The sequence below is a fragment of the Equus asinus genome, unplaced genomic scaffold (genome assembly GCF_041296235.1).
Source record: "Equus asinus isolate D_3611 breed Donkey unplaced genomic scaffold, EquAss-T2T_v2 contig_3, whole genome shotgun sequence".
Classification (NCBI taxonomy): domain Eukaryota; kingdom Metazoa; phylum Chordata; class Mammalia; order Perissodactyla; family Equidae; genus Equus; species Equus asinus.
Genome location: NW_027224960.1, coordinates 886,470 through 899,661, shown reverse-complemented (window position 1 = coordinate 899,661; position 13,192 = coordinate 886,470). Strand labels below are relative to the sequence as shown.

At 39.6% G+C, this 13,192-nt stretch overlaps 1 pseudogene; it reads left to right on the top strand.

The window, feature by feature from the left end:
- The window catches only part of LOC139043588 (sodium/hydrogen exchanger 9B2-like), a 54,539-nt pseudogene that overhangs the window by 27,625 nt on the left and 13,722 nt on the right, over positions 1-13,192 (top strand).

The following is a 13,192-nucleotide window of genomic DNA, read 5'->3' as shown; positions in this document are numbered from 1 at the left end:
GGTTGCTGGAAATTTTTTTCAATAATGATTTGCTTCAAAATAACTTGAGAGTAGATGAAATAAGATTGGCCATGTATTGATAATTTTTGCATGTTTTAAAAAATTTCCGTAATAGAAATTAAGGAGGAAAGAAGAATACTCCTTATCAAAGAAGGTATTCTTTTCTCCACACCCAAGGGAAAGGCCCCCCCCAGGGGCTCAGAGGCCAGAGGGGGCGCCTTCCTAATCACAGTCAGGTGGCCACATCAACGGAGGCCATCGGCAAACAGAACTGTCTCAGGGAAATTGTTTGTACATTCATCTCAGAAATGAAAAATGCTCCTTCATCCCCTCCAAAACTCCAAAAGAAACTCCTACATATTTGTGAGTTCTTATTAGACTATTATTCCTTTTGATTTCAGGTAGTTGTATGCTATAATCAATTTAGGGCTGGTTTAGATTCACATTTTAAGTTTCAGTAAAGAACTGTTGACAAATTAATGAAATGTAAGGTTAGTGCAGCATTTTTGGCTGGTAATTCATTAATATCTATAAAAATGATATACACTGTACCCTGGAGCCTAACATTTCCACTGCTAAGAATTATCCTATGGATATACCTGCACAAACCTACAAATATGTAAGCTCTATGTGGACAAGGCCCATGTTGGTGTAGCTCGCCTCTGCATTACCAGGGTAGAGTAAGGGTCTGGCATGCAGTTAATAAATACTGTGCTCATTTCAGCACTGTTTGTAATGAAAAGTCTGGAAAGTTCCTTCAAGTCCCTTACTTAGTCCAAAAATTATGGTACTTCCACACAACGAGAAACTATTCCAACTATTAAAAAAAACAAGGCAAATATATATGTGCATCATTGGGAATATGTCCACGATATATTGTTAAGTGGAAAAGAAACAGATTATACAATGGTATTTAAACATGCTCTCATTTGTGTCCAGTGCAAAAGAGCACACGTACACACACACAGAGAAGCATGCTTTAATAGGTAGAGAAACTTTCTGGAAGGGCACAGAAAACTCTGGACAGTGGAAACCTTTGGGGAATGAAGCTGGAAAGTTGCACTTGGGGTAGGACATGTACTGGTCACTTTACATTGTCTGTCATGGTTTAATTTTATCATGAGCAAATATATTATTATTCTTTTAAAAACAGCTATTGTAGGCTGGTTCTTACTTTCAAAAATTCTAGAAAGATCATGACTGCAGAATTCATAACTTCTTCTAGATTAAATGGCAGCAATGAGAAATGCCTGGAAGAGATGCTTCCTTGCCTAATGGTGTCTGGAACAAGTCACAAAAAGCTATACTTGTAATTCATCTCTATTCTCATAAGCTTACATATAAAACAACCCAAAGTTAGTAAATTTATTTAGTCCTTTGAAGTGTGGTCCATATAAGGACGTGGTAAGAAAAGAGTCCTGCTGGAGAAGAACAGAGTGTGGACGGCTTGCAGTCTCTGAGGAGAAATCCTTCCCCTATCTGGGCATGTGGTATCAGGGAGGGCAGGATTCTCTGACAAACTACCCGGCTTCCTCAGGCACACTCAACTACTTGCAGTTCCCAGAATGTGTCACACTTTCCCTTCATACCTTGGAAGAAACTGTTATTTCTCCCAGAAACTTCTCAACTTCTCCAGCCCCTTCTTCATTCCCCTTCCCCTTCTTTGGCCCCTGCTGACTCACCCTTCCTTGTCTCAGCTTGTATAAGGCCTCCTCATGCTTCCATAAAATTGAGGTTGCCCCCATAGACTGAAAGCTTGTTGAGGGATAGTACTGAGCCTTTGTTCATTGCAATATCTCTAATACCTACTATAGTGTCGAAAGTACCGAAGGCATTTGATAAATGTTGAATGGCTGAAGGAAAGAAGAGTCACCAGCTGACATGACAGAACAATGTCTATTTCATGATAACTCACTTCTAAGCCTTTGCAAAGCAGGTTATATGTTTTTTATTAAATTATCTGGTTTGAAAATAGGTAAAATAGAGCCCATATAGGTATTGATATTTCAAGTAATCTGGCATGGTAAATAATTTTAGAATCTTTCTGCTGTTTGCATACAAAGAGATGACTGAATTGGGCCTTGTATTAAAACATTTTATATTCAGAATTTGATCATACTTTCTACCCAAATACTACATCCTGTTTCTCTCTTTCAGGTTCAATTATTAATGAATTATTAATTATTCTAATCTTTCATTTTTATCTGCATATTAAAGCCTTTTCTTAGCTCCTGTAATTTTTTTTTTCATTAAAAGTTTGACATAATTTCATCTAAGGACTAAGCATAAAAGAAGTGGTTCCTGGGATTATAATCCTGGGATAGTCTCTTCTACATCTAAAGTACTGAAAATATTTTCTGTATTTGAAAACTAAAGATTTGTTTGATTTCTCCATCCCAGGCATGCTGCTTGCTGGGTTTCTCATCAGAAATATCCCTGTCATCAATGATAACGTACAGATCAAGCAGAAGTGGTCTTCCGCTTTGAGAAGCATAGCACTATCTGTCATATTGGTTCGTGCTGGCCTTGGGCTTGATCCACAGGTATTGAAGTATAAATTTCTAATTATTGACTTGGAATTTTGTTCTTCCAATATTGCAAGTATTTAGAATGACTGAGCTTTAGGAAATGGATGTGGACACTTTGCACAGCATTCAGAACGACAGAATGAAATTTATTTCATACAGGACTGTCCCCAAAAGATGTTCCCATACTCTCTCTTGGAGAAAGGTGGAGTTACTGTCTATCTAGGGACAGCACCAAGAATAAAGGCTCCCCTTTTCTCTGACAGAGATACAGGCCGTAGTTATAAATAAGGGTTGTGAGAGAGAAGACATCATATTTTTGGTGTGGAAAGCCCTATACGAGTGTTTAGGACTAACTATGCTGGCTCAGAAAACTGCCTAGCATACAGAATGAGTCTCAAAGTGTGCTTTTTTCGTGTTTGCTTTTGAAAGCAGGAATGAATGTTCTTGAGGATTGCCTTTACATCCCGTTCATTCTGGGGCCACAAATTATACATATGGCCAACACCGAGACGGTTAGATCAGCTAGTGTGGAGGTTATGAGCACAGACTCTGAAAGCAGCCTGGCCAAGCTCAAACCAAGCTCCACCACTCACTAATTTCATGATCTTGGAGAACAGCTTTAACTTGTGCCTTTTTGGATGAGAAAATCTAAACAATGATGATAATATTATCCCCTGTGTCATAGGTTGCTATGAGGACTAATAAGCCAACTCTAAAACACTTAGAACACTGAAATGTTTGTTAAATAAAACTCATTACCTGGAAAATTCATGATGGATGATCCAGACAGTCTGAACACTGAAGAAAAAGCATTTAATGTCATTCTCTCTGTGTGTCTTTAGAGGGTTATTTCGTATGTCTATTTTTATATTTCAGGCCCTGAGGAAGCTGAAGGGTGTCTGTGTAAGATTAGCCATGGGTCCCTGTCTTGTGGAGGCATGCTCATCTGCTCTTCTTGCCCACTTCCTAATGGGTTTGCCGTGGCAATGGGGATTTATACTGGGGTAATGATTTTTCTTTGTCGTATGAAAATACACACGGACATTTAGGACTTTCTCTGACGCTATATAAGTGAATGCATAATATTTTCGTAAGGACATCAGAAAATACAATACAGATATTCCAGCATAATATTATGACTATTAATATACCAGCATATAAACATTATAACTTCAAAATATAGTGTATGTCTTTGTAGGTGCTAACTTTGACAGTTTTATAATAATTTAAACTATTGAGGAAGTAATAGACTTTTATTATGCCTGATTCCATGCCAGTGAGAGATGCCAGATCTCTCCTCAAAGTCCATACAAAGGATAACGAATGCTCAACGGTGATCCACACCTAGCACAGGCCTCCTCCTCCTTTCACCAGGCTCTTATGATTATCTGTTCTGCTGTATTTTCCTCCTGCTGTTAGTTCTTTCTTCTTCTTCTTCTTCTTCTTCTTTTTTTTTTTGGTGAGGAAGATTGGCCCTGAGCTAACATCTGTTCCCAAGCTTCCTCTTTTCTTTTTTTTTCTCCCCAAAGGCCCAGTATATAGTTGTATATCCTAGTTGTAAATCCTTCTAGTTCTTCTATGTGGGATGCCACCACAGCATGGCTTGATGAGCAGTATATAGGTCCACACCAGGATCTGAACCAGCAAACTCTGGGCCGCCGAAGCAGAGCACATGAACTTAACCACTATGCCACTGGGACAGCCCCCGGTTCCTACTTCTAAGATTTAAGAGCCATAAGAAGTAAATAAATATGAAAGTACTTGGTAAGAATTTGGTGTTGGGGCCAGCCCCACGGCTCATGTTGAGGTGGCATTGGCGTCCCATATAGCACAGCCTGAGGCACTCACAACTACAGTCTACAACTATGTACTGGGGGGCTTTGGGGAGAAAAAAGAAAAGATTGGCAACAGATGTTAGCACAGGTGCCAATCTTTAAAAAAAATAATAATAATTTGGTGCTGATAAGTAGGCAAGAAGTAAGAACTACTTACTTCTCACGGTTAACACTCTCGAGCTATACTGCCTAGATTCAAATCTCGGCTCTGACTTTCCAGTATGTGATCTTCGGCAAATTACCTAATCTCTTTGTGCCTCCATTTCCTCATTTGCAAAACAAAGATAATGATTGTAGCTACCTCATAGGGTGGTTGTGAGGATTAAATTAGTTAATATATGTGAAGTGCTTAAAATGGTGTTAGGTACATAGTGAGCTTCATAAATGCTTTCTGCTATCCTACTGCTGCCGTTATCAGTGTCACTGTTACTGTCACTATGGCCTTCCTCTTCTAATCTGTTGTCTGATTTTTACATGCCAGGTCCTGATAGAAGGCCTCGCATCACTGGATTCCAATCCAAAAAGTCCATGGCCGTGTTTTTCAAACCTCATGCCGTGGATGTTTTGTTTAGATAGAAGGCAGATTCCTGGGGCCTCACCCCATTAGGTCTTCCAGACCAGCCGTAAATACAGATTTCAGACAGGCTGCGTAGTCCCAACGCAAGTTGTCCATGGCCACGCTCAGAAGAAGTGTTCTGTAGAACTTGTAGCTGTGCGTGTGTTTCTGTTTGGGACTTCACTGCCTTTGAAAGACTGTAATTGTCTAAAGTGTAACCTCTGAAAGAGTGGAGGTTATTATAATTTCACTAATAATAGTAATAATGAAGAAGATGCTATCATAAATATTTAAAGTGCTGCCTGCTTAGTTTTGTCTTAGGTGCTGTGTCTCCAGTTGTGGTGGTGCCTTCAATGCTCCTTTTGCAGGAAGGGGGCTATGGTGTTGAAAAAGGTGTCCCGACCTTACTCATGGCTGCTGGCAGCTTTGATGACATTCTGGCCATCACTGGCTTCAACACGTGCTTGGGCATGGCCTTTTCCACAGGTAAACTGATCAGTTCATGTGTGCTGTTCTCTTATGCTCTAGCGACATAGATATGATGTTGTGAGTGTGGCATATTTCCTTGATAATTGATTAAGGCAAATTAAAATAGAAAAAGCAACTCCAAGAGTTAGTTCTATACCTAAGGAGAAACCAGTGGCTTCTTGTCTTTACTCCCTTCACCCTCTAAATATAAAATGCTCAAGTACTGTGGTAGGTGCGTGAGGGGGCTTCAAAAGAGCAAAGTCGAAAGAAGGAGAACAGCTTCTGCATGCAGCCACCCGGGAGGGTCAGCCTTCGAGACTGCGCACAGAGGGTGAGCAGGTGTTTCAGTGAGCACAAAGGACAAAGTAGTCCAAGTGGGAGGGACAGTTTCTGTTCTCTCGTCTTTAACATTTTAGGGGAAATAATTATTTTAATGTGTATCTTATTAATACTTAATAACTGTCTGATACAGACATATTTTGTTTTAAGTAGTAATAAAACAGGAACTTAAGGCATTTTTTCCCTACTGTTATTCAACACCTTTATTATCCTTTGGGACAGCACACATTTAAGTTCACTTTTTAATCTGTTTCCAAGACTGGAAGATAAGATTTGCAATTTCATATTATTGACAAAATGTAATTGTGGGCTAAGTTTAGCTTCAGATTATTTAGTGGGAACACACCTTAGAAAGTCTTGTGTTCTCAGTCTCTCTGCCCCATGGTTATCCTCCCATTTTATGACTATATTTGACGTATGCCAATTACCTAGTACTTCACCTCTTCCCACACCCTGAAGTTGCCTTATGTCTAGTCCCCACCGTGTATCACTGGTGAATTAATCTTCTCAAAGCATTGTTTTGATAGTCTTACTTTCTTGTTCAAGCACCAGCAAGGATTCTCTATTACCAATTAGGTCGAATCTACACCCTTGTCTCTATTTTAACTCTACTGTACCTGTCCAATCGTACATTCTCCCTGCTTCCTGGTATACACCTTTAAAACAATAGTTCTCAGCCTCAGCTGCACACTATAATTACCTGGGAACTTTTTAAAAATACTCATATGTGGGCCCTACCTTAGGCCACTTAAATCATAATCTTTGGGAATGGAAACCACAGCTTTAGAGCAACAGAGTTTGCATTAAAATCACACAGGAGCAGGGTAGGGAGGGCCGTGGGGAGCGGCTGCTGGGGTTTTCATAATCTGAGGGGTGGGGGTGGGGGTGGGGCTAGCCTGAAGAACCTTCCTACTTGACAATACTCTGTACCCTCTGCCCTGCCCTACTAAATGCAGTCCTTAGACCATCTGGATAGGAGCTACCTGGAGCCTCTTTAAAATGTGGATCCCAGGCCCGGCCAGACTTACTGCATCAGAATTTTCAGAGGTGGGGCCCAAGAAGTCTTTTTTTCTTTTAAACAATCTTACTATACGGGAGACTGAAAGTGGTTAGTTACTTTCTACACATTTATAGTAAATTATTTACTGTAATATCTTGCAACGTATACTATTATCACAGATAAATGTTTTTGACAGTCACACTATTACCTAATAGAGAGCTGTCCTAGCTAAATAAAACTACTACAGAGGTAATCATTTTTTTAAATACAAGAGATAATTGAAACTGTAGGGGAGGAAAAACCGTTTCCCACACCAGGTTCGTTGACTGGGGCCCTGTAATCAGACTGACAAGAGACAGACTAACAAGAGAAAAACAGTTTATTAACGTGTGCATTGTGCTTACACAAGACCTCAAAGATGAGTAAGTCAAAGGAGCGGTCAGAATTTGGGCTTGTTCAGCATTTTAGCAAAGAACAATAATTATGTGGAGAAGCACAAGATAAAGGAGCTTTGAGCTTCTAGAGGCAGCAAATTGTGGGAAAAGAAACATATGGGGACCTAACGGTAGATAAGGGCTTGTTTTAGCAAAGTTTGTGATGTGAATTCCTCTGGTGCTGTCTTGGGGCTGATAAGGGCCCATAAGTGTCCCAAGTTGTCTCAGTGATTAACTTCTGTCCTTCCTGGTAAAAAGGAGAGGGGACACCTTTATGAATGTATGTCCTGCTTTTGGGCAAATAGTGAGAGGGCAGAGAGCTTTTCTTATATCTGCTTCTTCTCAATTGCCTTCAACTCAGAATAATCCTTATGCCCCAGTGGCATATTTGGGGTGACATATTGCGTACTCTAAACCACAATGACAAAAACCCACAATAACTAGTTAGTACATTTTTTCTTAGAATAGTGTGTGAAGAAGGGCTTTATGTGTTGAACAACTTTTTTTTTTTTTTGAGGAAGATTAGCCCTGAGCTAACATCTGCTGCCAATCCCCTTTTTTGCTGAGGAAGGCTGGCCCTGAGCTAACATCCTTGCCCATCTTCCTCTACTTTATATGTGGGACGCCTACCACAGCATGGCTTGCCAAGTGGTGCCATGTCTGCACCCGGGATCCAAACTGCCAAACCCTAGCCGCCAAAGCGTAATGTGTGAACTTAACCATTGCACCACTGGGCCGGCCCCTTTGAGCAACTTTAATATAATTTTCTGCACAATGTGTTCACAAAGTTTTTTTAATTAAAGTTTCCTAAGTTCTGTATGATATGGGGGAAAATATTGGTTCTACTTACCTCTCTATTATTTCAAAGAAGCTGAGTAAGAAATAAAGATTCTTCTAAGAGCAATTTCAAAAATAATTTGTTTTCAGTTTGCTTTTAGAATAAACATTCAAGAAGGAATGAGTCCTTTACACTCATCATAGTAAGAAAAGATTCTTGATTTTAATTCTCAAATTAAGTTCCTGTATTCTATACATATCAAACCTACTAAAATCAGTGTACATTTGTTATTTTAAAATCAGGCTCGTAGGGCCAGCCCTGTGGGGTAATGGTTTAAGTTCGTGTGCTCTGCCTTAGTGGCCCAGGATTCGTGGGTTCAGATCCCAGGCACGGACATAGCGCTGCTCTTCAAGCCATGCTGTGGCGGTGTCCCACATAAAATAGAGGAAGACTGGCACAGATGTTAGCTCGGTGACAATCTTCCTCAAGTAAAAAGAGGAAGATTGGCAACGGATGTTAGGTCAGGGTCAACCTTCCTCACACAAAAAAAAATCAGGCTATTAAATGGCTGTTTGAAAACTAGATCAGTCTACTCACCCAGCCTATGCATATCATACCAATTAGCTCTGAATCATGAATTTTATCTTTCATATTTTCTTAGGCCCTTTAGGTAAAGTTTTTTGAAGTAAATGTACAAAAAAGTGCACAAATCATAGTTTATGCCTATTTTGAAGTTTATCTCTAATAATGCATACCTTTCTTATAAGATAGGCCCATTTTATTAGACACTTTAAGTCACATATATTTAAGACTGTGGAGAGCAGGAAATATCTGTAAACTTTTCCTTCTGTGTAATCAGATGCTTTGTGTGATGATTGAAGTAAAGTCTTTGTATTTATGGATTTAGAGTTCTGACTGAAGATTTTTTTTTATGTGTGTCTAAGGTTCCACGGTTTTTAATGTCCTCAGAGGCATTTTGGAGGTAGTAATTGGTGTGGCAGCTGGGGCTCTTCTTGGATTTTTTATTCAGTACTTCCCAAGCAGTGACCAGGTAAAGGAAACCATCTGTGGGAAAGTCGTGCTCTAAAATGTCACGGGAAAACATTCTGGAACACTCCCTCAGAGCCATGTGAAGGACGTGATTTAGCAAATGACCCCCATTTTAAAACTGCTTGCTGCTCTGTCAGTGCTGTCTGTGAGGCTTAGGAAGACAGCTAAACCTTGAAGATGTTAATGCAGTCCTGGGATTTTCTTCTCCTATTTATATTCTGTACACTTCAGCTTGCACTGTAAAACAAATAACATGAATTCCAAACTAATAGGATATGCAAGTCTTATTTTTATTTTCATTTTTTTGAGGAAAGATTAGCCCTGAGCTAACATCTGCTGCCAATCCTCCTCTTTTTGCTGAGGAACACTGGCCCTGAGCTAACATCCGTACCCATCTTCCTCTACTTTATATGTGGGACGCCTGCCACAGCATGGCTGGACAAGCAGTGCATAGGTTGCACCTGGGATCCGAACTGGCCAACCATGGGCCGCTGAAGTGGAACGTGCGAGCTTAACCACTGCGCCACCCAGCCAGCCCCGCAAGTCTTATTTTTTTAATTAATTTATTTTTTATTTTTATTATTATTCATAATACTCAACTAAATCAAGATATAAAATGGTTCTTTGGGCCCACGGTTTTAGTGTCAAAATACCTTAGATTCTAATACTATCAAATAGATAGACCTTAACATTTCATTAAAATATAGTCTCTTTCTCACCAAGTAGATTGAAGTTCTTTACTGTACATAGTGATTCTTAATGAGAAACAAAGGCTTGTTTGTTTTCCTTTACCCTCTTTAGTCTCTTCTGATAGGTAAACATATAAAAACCTTTTCTTTTCTAAAAGAATTGGTGTTATTTTGAGATTTCAGAGCATTTTGAATGGAATTCAAATCTTAACTGAAGTAAAACTTTAATTAAGAAAATTAATGTTTGCATTATCAGAATGTATGTTGATTTGAATTTTTATTGTGCTGCAAAAAAACTCCAAGTAAAATAGTCTGTAAAAGATTTTATGAATGCATAAAAGAAAATTCAAGGATTTTCTAATTATGCAACAAAGTACAAAGAAAAATGATGGCTTACATTTTGTTGCTTACTGTGTATAAAATGACAGGTGAGTTGAGTAAAGTCCCGCTGTGCTCATCAGGGCAGCGACTATCTACATGCAGCTCCAGCAGACACAGGACATTTCCAGAGACAGTACAGACATAGAAATTTCCAGCATCACTGATCGTTCTGTTGGGAAGCGCTGATCTAGTGCAATCCACACAATAACCCATGAAGAGAATACCTTTAATATGACCATTTCACTGCTGAGGCTCAGGGAGAGATGACTTAAACAAGGTCACGTAGCTAGAACGCCGTAGAGCTGGGTATGAACTCAGTTCATCCACTGCCAGGGCCTGTGCGCTTCCAGTCGAACCCTTCTAAGGACCTGCTGCCTTCTAAAGCAATCAAGAAGTTTAAAGGCTGAACAGGGACAAGTAACGAAAGAGAGGAGCACATTGCTTAGATTTTAAAAATCAACACCACAGACTCCTCTCAGTCTACAGCCACCTAGAGTTTCTTGGTATTCAAAGATTTAGAAAGAAGAACTGGAGAGCATCACATTAAAGAGTAAATAGAGAACCTAAAAATAATAGAGATATCATATCTTTAAGCTTCACAAAAACCCCATGATGTAACTGCTTTCAAGGAGGAGGAAACAAAGCTTGGAGAGGCTAAGTAATATGGCCACTGCATAGCCAATGGTGGGAAAGAGCTTGCATTTTAACCCTAATTTGTCCACTTCCAAAGCCCACACACTCTTTTCTGCTGCTCCGTTCAGCCCTGCGGACTTCTGCGTCAATGACTTCAGAGGAGGCTCACTGAGGTTCCTGAACGGGGAAGCTGCGTTTGTACACATGCTAACTCTACTTTTGTTAAGGAAAAGAAAGTAAATGTTATGTCATGCATTTATGTGCACAGATACAGACATTTTTATTTTCTACTAAGTCCTGAATATGGAAAAATCAATAATTAAAAATCAGTTCTATGAAATAATTGAGCTAACCCACGTTTTTTCTCCTCAAGGACAAACTTGTATGGAAGCGGGCGTGCCTTGTTTTGGGGCTGTCTGTGCTGTCGGTGTTCAGCAGTGTGTATCTTGGTTTCCCTGGGTCAGGAGGACTGTGTACGTTGCTCATGGCTTTCCTTGCAGGCATGGGATGGAGCAGTGAAAAGGTGAATTTCATTTTAAGTTCTTCTTCTCATGACTACTTTCTGATTAGATTAGTTTTTTTCCAGATACTTTCATAATATCAAGTTAATAAAATTAATCATAAGAGCTATTTTCTGTACATATGCAAACGTATGCCCAAATGCACACATACACTTCCTTTTTTCCTGTTACATACCAATCTATAACTTGATGTTTTTACTTAAAATGTATCATGGTCATATTTCCATGATGCCTCCCTTATTCTTTGTAAGGGTTGCAGAGTATTGCATTGTATAGCTGTACTGTACTTTATTTAACCAGTTTCCTGCCTAAATTTAATTTAACAGACATTTAAATTGTTTCTAATTTTCTGCCAAGACAAAAAGTGCATCAATAAAATATCCTTGCATATACCACTAAGACACTATCAAGTCTAAGAAGCACCATTATTTTACATGCCACCAAGAGAGAAAAAGAATGCTGCCAATTAAACTATGACATCACTTCCTAATTTCAGAAATGAAAAAGTGTGTTTCTTAAAATCAACAAAATATAGCATATCTTTGAGTGTATCTATAGGATTAATTTCTAGAAATAGGATTTCTCTATGAAAGAGTATGCACATTGATACTTTTGATAGTATCAATTTGCCCTTTTTTTAACGTATGCTTTTTAAAAATTTTTTGGTGAGGAAGATTGGCCCTGAGCTAACAGCTATTGCCAATCTTCCTCATTTTTTCCTCCCCAAAGCCCCAGTACGTAGTTGTATATCCTAGTTGTAGGTCATTCTAGTTCTTCTATGTGGGACGCCGCCACAACATGGCCTGACAAGCGGTGTGTAGTAGGTCTGTGCCCAGGATCCAAACTGGTGAACCCAGGCCGCCAAAGCAGAGTGCACGAACTTAACCACTCAGCCATGCAGCCAGCCCCTTGAGTTGCCCTCTTAAACAGCAGTACCAATTTATATTCCCACCAACAGTTTGTGAAAGGATCTGTTTTTCTGATCTGTGTACTTTCAATCTTTAGATATTTTGCTAATCTGACAGGTGAAAAATGTTTCTCATTATTGATCTGATTTGTATTTCTTTACAAGTGGAGCTAATCATCTTGTCATATATTTACTAGCCAGTTTATTCAAAAGCCTGTGCCCATTTTTTATGATTGTCTGTTTTTCTTACTGACTTTCAAGATCATTAAAATTATTCATTTCCTTTATGTGTATTATGGAAATTAGCTGGTTGCCATTTATTTAATTTCAAGGTACATTTTTATGGATTTGAACTTGAGAGGATCATATACTATTCTGCTTCATGAAGAAATTAGATGTGGGTGACCTAAACTAAATACACATATATCATTTGGGAAAACCAAAGACAACTGTTGAAAATAATTCAGCTTAAAATAATACTACATGAAAAATATATGTTGATTATCAGTCCTGAGGTTGGGTGTGCAGTGCCCTGCAGGTGAGCGGTCTCTGCAGAGGTCTGTAGAGGCAGGGCTTCACTGTGGGCACATGGCACTCCGTTGGAGGCTTTCACTCTCGGGAGGCAAGACATGTGCAGTTGGGCATCCCTTTGCTGTAGAGGAGGGTGGATTGGTGGGGCTGCCTGGAGCCTTGTGTAGATAAGGGACTGAGGCCCCAGGAAAGCAGGCCGCAGTGGATTGGGCTTTGCAGGCAAGGAGCAAGGCTCTGCAGAGCCCTGCTGCAGGCACTGCATGGGCCCAGGGCTGCTGCGTCCTCCTGGGGAGGCTTGGCTGTAAGGCTTATTTCAGGTCTACTTTTTTTTCCTTAGCAGCACCCGTATTATTAAATTCTCCTTTGTGATTTCACGTAACTTAACATCTGACAAGAGGAAAGCTAAAACATAAACTTCCCAGTATAAATTGGGTCCTCTTATCATCCCTCATCTCTTATAAACATTTGCTCTTGTCAAAATTTGCTTTTCCGTGGCTTCACTTTCCTTGCAGGCCGAGGCAGGTGATCACACATTGCTGTTC